The sequence below is a fragment of the Leopardus geoffroyi genome, chromosome C1 (assembly GCF_018350155.1).
Source record: "Leopardus geoffroyi isolate Oge1 chromosome C1, O.geoffroyi_Oge1_pat1.0, whole genome shotgun sequence".
NCBI classification, from domain to species: domain Eukaryota; kingdom Metazoa; phylum Chordata; class Mammalia; order Carnivora; family Felidae; genus Leopardus; species Leopardus geoffroyi.
Genome location: NC_059328.1, coordinates 121097162 through 121104689, shown reverse-complemented (window position 1 = coordinate 121104689; position 7528 = coordinate 121097162).

Genomic DNA, 7528 nt, shown 5'->3' with positions numbered 1-7528 from the left:
GTGGAGCCTGAGACTCTTGATCTCGAGGTTTGTGGGTTTTTTTTTTTTAATTTTTTTTTTCAACGTTTATTTATTTTTGGGACAGAGAGAGACAGAGCATGAACGGGGGAGGGGCAGAGAGAGAGGGAGACACAGAATCGGAAACAGGCTCCAGGCTCTGAGCCATCAGCCCAGAGCCTGATGCGGGGCTCGAACTCACGGACCGCGAGATCGTGACCTGGCTGAAGTCGGACGCTTAACCGACTGCGCCACCCAGGCGCCCCGAGGTTTGTGGGTTTGAATCACACATTGGGTGTGGTGGATCTTACTTAAAAAAAATCAAATCTTGGGGCACCTGGGTGGCTCAGTCGGTTGAGCATCCGACTTTGGCTCAGGTCATGATCTCGTGGTTTGTGGGTTTGAGCCCCTCGTTGGGCTCTGTGCTGACAGCTCAGAGCCTGGAGCCTGCTTCAGATTCTGTGTCTCCCTCTCTCTCTGCCCACCCCCCACTCACACTCTGTATCTCTGTCCTTCAAAAATAAATAAACATTAATTCTTTTAATTTTTGATTTTTAATTTTTAATTATTTATTTTAATTTTTGATTTTTAAAAATAAAAAATTAAAAAAAAAATAAAAAAAACAGGACAAGGTTTATCTGTAATAGCTCCAAACTGAAAAAAAAAAAAAAAAAACAAAAAAAAAAAAAACTGCCATTAACAGGTAAATTGATAGACTGTAGCATATCCACAGAATGGAATAAAACAAAGAGATAAAGGACTGAACTGTCAATAGATAAAGCCAACAACATGAAAAATTCTCAAAATAATAATGCTGAGGTAAATTCACCAGAGAAGATGAAATACTTACTATTTGATTATATTGATATAAAAATCCAGAAAAGGCAAACTAACCTATAGTGAGAGAAAGTCTATCCGTGGTTGGGGGATGGGGGCGGTACTTGGAAGAGGGGAAGATGAGGGGAGATTACCAAGGGGCATGAGGAAACTTTTGAGAGTAATGGAAATATTAGCAATCTCCATTGTGGTGATTATTTCATGGGTGTATACACACGTCAACACTTACTAATTTTATACTTAAATTTGTGTCGTTTATTTTGTTTTAGATATTGCAATTTTCTTCTAATTCAATTTTAATGAGCTTTAGTCTGTCCAGGGTCTCCAGAACATTAACTCTCACCAAGGGCAAAATAATTGCAGAGACTTTAACCCAGGCCCTCCTTCCCTATGTTCCATGCACCTGGCCTTTCTTTCTCAGGAAGTAAGAATCAATATTCACAGGAAAGAGTAGCAGAACATCAATAATAAAACTTTAGGCAATAAAAGAAGAGTCCAAATCAAGGCATCTGAATTCAGGCTCCTTGCTCAGAACCAAAGTACCTGATCTTTCCTTCAAAAAAGGCTTGATTTCATCAAGGCCAAAATTTGCTTACGATTCCCAAATAAAACAAATTATTTGCATGTTTATGGGATGTGGAGATTGCTTCAGCTTGAGTCCCTGGAAGGAGATCAATAGCTTGGCCTATGGACAATGGCTCTGAGCTGCTTCTCTCATGCACTAAGGTTCAGAGATCCAGCTACACTCTCTACCTTGTGTTAGGTCACTAGCTCCCAGAGGTCCAAGGCCTTATTCTACTTAAGCCTCATTTCTACCCTCCCAGATCCTAAAGGAAATTTTCATCCAAAGAAGATTCTATGTCAAGCCAAAGACACCTGTCAATGAAAAAAAAAGCTAATTTTTCAACCAACTGTACCATTGATTTCTGAAGGAGGAAATCATTGATCTCTCTGTGAGTGTAGTGGAGAGAAATTTATTAAAAAAGAAAAATACGGCTCAAGTGTGAAAATCAATGCAGTTGAGAAGAAAAATGGACTAAGGGAGATTTTGCAGATATTTCTACAAAGAGGGAGAGAGAAATGACAACAGAGTTTCAGTGAAATACAAATATGAGGAGAAAATGAAATCACGTCGTTCATGTAGTTTAATTTCTAAGAAGAATGCCTTGAGGGAAATATTCTGTAATTGTAATTCTAATCCTGAAGCAGATAAATATTCTAAGATTTAAAAAAATGGGCCTCAACTTTAAATAAATAAAAGAGCATATTTTTTAATGTATATGACATAAAACACTCCTCCAGAGTGTGACCTACTTTTATATATATTGATTTCATAGCTCCAAATAATGTATGGTTTCTTTTTTTTTTTTTTCAGTTGGCAAAAACATCATTAATACCCCCCCCAAAGAATGGTAATATAATTGTCTTTTCTTCCATTTTGAGTTTCCCAGAGTCTATCATGGAGCTTGATGTATTTTTACATAAGTGTTAGGCATAGAGACAGGACTCCAACCTATTCCGTCTATAGCAGAAAATACATCAAAGTGTCACACTTTCTATAACTTCAATCACCACTATGAGTGTATCAAGAAAGAAACAATTATGAAAATTTCTACCACATGGAAAAGAGTTTTAAACTCATGAAATACAGGGATGCCTGGATGGCTCAGTCAGTTGAGTATCTGACTTTTGATTTCAGCTCAGGCCATGACCCCAGGGTTGTGGGATTGAGCCCCATGTCAGACTCTGCACTGAGTGGAGATTTCTCTCTCTGTGTGTCCCTCTGTCTCTCTCCTCTGCTCATGCACTCTCTCTGTAAAGTTAAAAAGAAATAAAAGTAAAAAACCAAAAAAGAACACACATAATATGATATAAGACAAAGAACAAAGTGTTTGGAGGCAGAGAAACTTGGAACCTATGTCCACCTCTAAGAAGATGTGGATCGCAGAATGTTGAAGTAAAAACTTCCACTGAGATCCTAATGTGGCAGAAGTTATATAAATACTAAAATACATTGTGAAATAGATCGCCCAAGTTAGATGACTCTGAAGATCTCTCCCACCCACAGCCTAGGCCCCTTGAGAGTATTAAAAGATCAGAAAAACAACAGATTGGTGAGGTGAGGAGGATTGCATTTGTCTGTTTCAGTCTCTGCTGTGAGTGCCACCATCCCACGAGGTGGAAGTTTGGGAGGGACAGGTCCCTCCTCTCAAACCCAGTGAATAGGTCCTCAGAAAGATTAATCAGTGACTTGTCCATATTAATAAGTTTGTTCTGCAGCTGAGAGATGAGAGTGGAATTGAATCCCAGTCACAAAAAGAGAGCTAGCATAAAAGAAAGCTAGCATGAGATCAGTTTCAGATCTAACCAGTGGGTCTATCCCAGAAGAAAAAATGGAGGCAGGCTACTGAATTCTTAGTCACTGAAGAAGTCTTGCAAAGCATTTGCTAAACGATCAACAGTGCATTGAGGCTTTAAAAAATTTCCAGGAGCGATCACCAACAATTGGGGTGGGAGAAGCTATCAGAGAATCACATCCCAATTTCAGCACTATTTAAGGTAAATAAAAGAAAAATTAATAATTTTCATATTTTATGGCAATAACTAATTTAAAGATGTAATAATCAATTCCCAAGATGATTTTTAAATTGCAACACCTTAACTTTAAACTACTTAACAAGGTAACAGTGAGGGGGTATTAACATAACATAACATAACATAACGCATAACATAACATAATATTAATGTTATGTATGTATGTACACATACATAACAAGAGCCAAACAAGGAAACTTCAATAAATGGAAAGTCATACCAGAAGTCATACTTCTGCTTCTTGAGCAGAAGAACAATGTTGTAGTTATCACAAATCTTCAGAAGTTCACTTATACTTTTAAACTAATCTCAATAAAATATTAGACACCCCCCCAAACTTTCATGCTTATATGAAGTAGTAAGAGGTTAAACCAGCTGAATAGATAAAATACTTTTATTTTTATTTATTTTTTATATATTTTTTCTTTTCAAATTTTTATTTAAATTCTGGTTAGTTAACATAAAGTGCAATATTGGTTTCCATAGTAGAATTCAGTGATTCATCACTTACATACAACACCCAGTGCTCATCTTAACAAGTGCTCTCCTCAATATGCATCACTCATCTAGCTCATCCCCCCCACATCAATCTTCAGTTTGTTCTCTAAGAGTGTCTTATGTTTTGTTTCCCTCTTTCTCCCCCCCACCCCCGCATATGTTCATCTGGTTTGTTCCTTAAATTCCACATTTAAGTGAAATCTTATGGTATTTGTCTTTCTCTGACTGATTTATTTTTCTTAGCATAATACAGTCTAGTTCCATTTACATTACTGCAAATGGCAAGATTTCATTCTTTTTGATGGCTGAGTAATATTCCAGTGTGTGTGTGTGTGTGTGTGTGTGTGTGTGCGTGTGTGTGTGTGTGTACCACATCTTCTTTATCCACTCATCAGTCAGTGGACATTTGGGCTCTCTCTATAGTTTGGCTATTGTTGATAATGGTATTATAAACATCAGGGTGCTTGTACCCCTTCAAATCTGTAGTTTTGTATCCTTTGGGTAAATACTTAGCTTCCACACTATTCTCCACAGTGACTGCACCAGTTTGCATTCCCACCAACAACGCAAGAAGGTTCCCTTTTCTCTTCATCCTCGCCAACACCTGTTGTTTCTTGTGTTGTTAATGTCAGTCATTCTGACAGGTGTGAGGTGGTATCTCATCGTGGTTTTGATTTGTATTTCCCTGATGATGAGTGATGTTGAGCATCTTTTCATGTTTCTGTTAACCATCTGGATGTCTTCTTTGGAAAAGTGTCTATTCATGTCTTCAGCCCATTTCTCAACTAGATTATTTGTTTTTTGGGTATTGAGTTTGATAAGTTCTTTATAGATTTTGGATATTAAGCTTTTCTCTGATATGTCATCTGCAAGTATCTTCTCCCATTTGGTAGGTTTCCTTTTAGTTGTGTTGGTGTTTCTTTCTAAAATAACATTTTTAAAGCAAGGTTGATATAATGGAGCCTGAGGACTCAGCTGAAACTATAAATGACATTAAAATATGCCATAAAACTATCATAAATTTAAGCATGGTAAATGGATGACACTGAATGAAGAAATAGGCCCATGAAGTAAAGTAGTTAGCTTAAAAAAAAAAAACAAGAATACATCAAATGAATTAAAGTATTTTAAATCAAGTATCATAGTAAAGTGACAAGGAAGGGGAAGATTATTTAACAAATAATACCATAACTATTAAGTCAATTATTTTTTTAAAAATACATTTTTATCTTCACATATTATTTGAAAACAAATTCCAGAATGATTACAGTTTTAAAATAATGGAAGAAGTCATCAAGATAAAACTCAATAGATTTGATTGCAAAATATTTAGTCAGTCTGTATTTCAAAGGTATTATAAGCATATTTAAAAGATAATCAACAAATGGAAAAGTAAATTTGCAAAAAACTTTTTGCCAGATGCAAGGTTAATATCTATGCTTTCTAAAGACTTACAAAATTGAAATTAGAGACCTTAATTTCCCAGTAGTCAAATGATAATTCACAAAAGAGAATATACAAATAACTAATAATCATATGAGAGACTTTCAACTTAATAATCAAAGAAATTCAAATTAAAACAACGGGACATCATCTTCACCTTTAAAATTAGCAATTATATTTTTGTAAGGTTGATGAAATATAAATTAGTACTTGTCTGCAGATTTTTCATTCATTTATCATTTTATTTATCCACTAGACAAATATTTGTTCGACACTTACTATAATTAAGGCTCATGGCATTGGACTTATAACTACATCTTTCATCTCCAGACTTTCTTCTTGTTCTTGCCTTCCACTTGGCCCATCATCTTCTTTTAGATGAATTTCAATTTACTTTCAATTGTACCCCTATGAAACTTGCTGGCTTTCTATCAGACACACACAGAAGATATCTCCTTCATACTAGAGAGGCAAAGTGATTGTGTTAGTTGGTCTTGCTGCCTTAAAAAAACTACCATAACCTTAGTGGGTTAAAAAAACAAAAAATTCCCATTTTACAGTTCTGGAGGTCAAAAATCAGAAATGAGTCTCACTGGGCTAAAATCAAAGTGTTGGCAAGTCTGCATTCCTTTCTGGAGACTCTACGAGAGGATTCATTTTCTTGCCTTTTCCAGCTTCTAGACGCTGCTCACATTCCTTATGGTTCAAGGTCCTCTTCCATATTCAAAGCCAGTAATAATCAGTTGAGCCTTTCCCATGATGCCATCTGTCTGATCCTGATTCTTCTGTTTCCCTTTTCCCCATTTAAAGGACACCTGTGATTATATTGGAACAGTTAAGATTGTCCAAGCTAATGTCTTTAATATAAGATGATTAGAAATTTAATTCCATCCATAACCATAATTCCTCCTGGCCATGTAATATAGTCACAGGGTTCTGAGATTAGGACACGAACATCTTTTGGAACCATTATTTTTCCTACCACAGTGCTATATTAGGTGGCGGTGGGGGGTGGGGCGGGTGAGGTTATTTAGCCATATAGTTTTGGTTTTGGATTTTTACTCTTGTCACTTACGTTCTATATTTGTGACATTGTGCAAGATTCGTAACTTCTCTTAGCTTTTCAGGCTTCATGCCTACAATTAAAAAAACAACAAAACAAGCTATTATAAAGATTAAAGATATGTGTAGCACACAGGGGTGCATGGGTGGCTGAGTCGGTTGAGCATTCTTGATTTCGGCCCAGGTCATGATCTCATAGTCGTGGGATCAAGCCCCACTTTGATCTCAAGATTCTCTCTCTCTCCCTTTGCACCTCTCCCCAGCTTTCTCTTTCTCTCTCTCTCTCTCTCTCTCTCAAACAAAAAGCAAACAAACAAAAGATATGTGTGGCACACAGCAAACTTGTAATAAATGATGATTATTATAATTATTGAAAAAATGTACTAACACTTCAGCTTCAATACCACTTGCATTTCCACTGGATCCATTTGTACACATCCAATGAATCAAATGTTCATTTCTGTGGCATCTGTCTGATCATACAACAAACAATCTAACACCAATTGCATTGTGTCAATGCCCCCTAAATTAATTTCATAGATGCAGATACTATTTTCATTGTGAACTTTAAATATCTGATCATCAAGTTATTCTTAAACCACCTGAAGTATTATATACTATTTTGTTGTGCAGGTGATTTAAATGTAAAAAAAACATAAATTTTATGAAACTGGAGAGGTTATTCAAGCCATTAACTGGAGCTAAAGAATGATTTTAACATGGTTGTTGTGAGAGACGACCAAATACTGTGCTAATTACAGACATGTAACTAGTTGAAGTAGCATAGGGAGCGATATTTTGGGAGTTATTCATTGTCACAGAACACCTGACAATAATTTCTTTTTTTTATGATATAAAATTATTTATTAAAATGTATCTTCAAGTTAGTTAATAGACAGTGTAGTCTTGACTTCAGGAGTAGAAACCAGAGATTCATCTCCTACATATGACACCCAGTGCTCATCCTGAAACGTGCCCTCCTTAATGCCTATCACCCATTTAACCCCCCTCCCACACACCCCCAGCAACCCTCAGTTTGTTCTCTGTATTTAAGAATCTCTTCTGATAATAATTTCTTATCAATCTGTACATACTT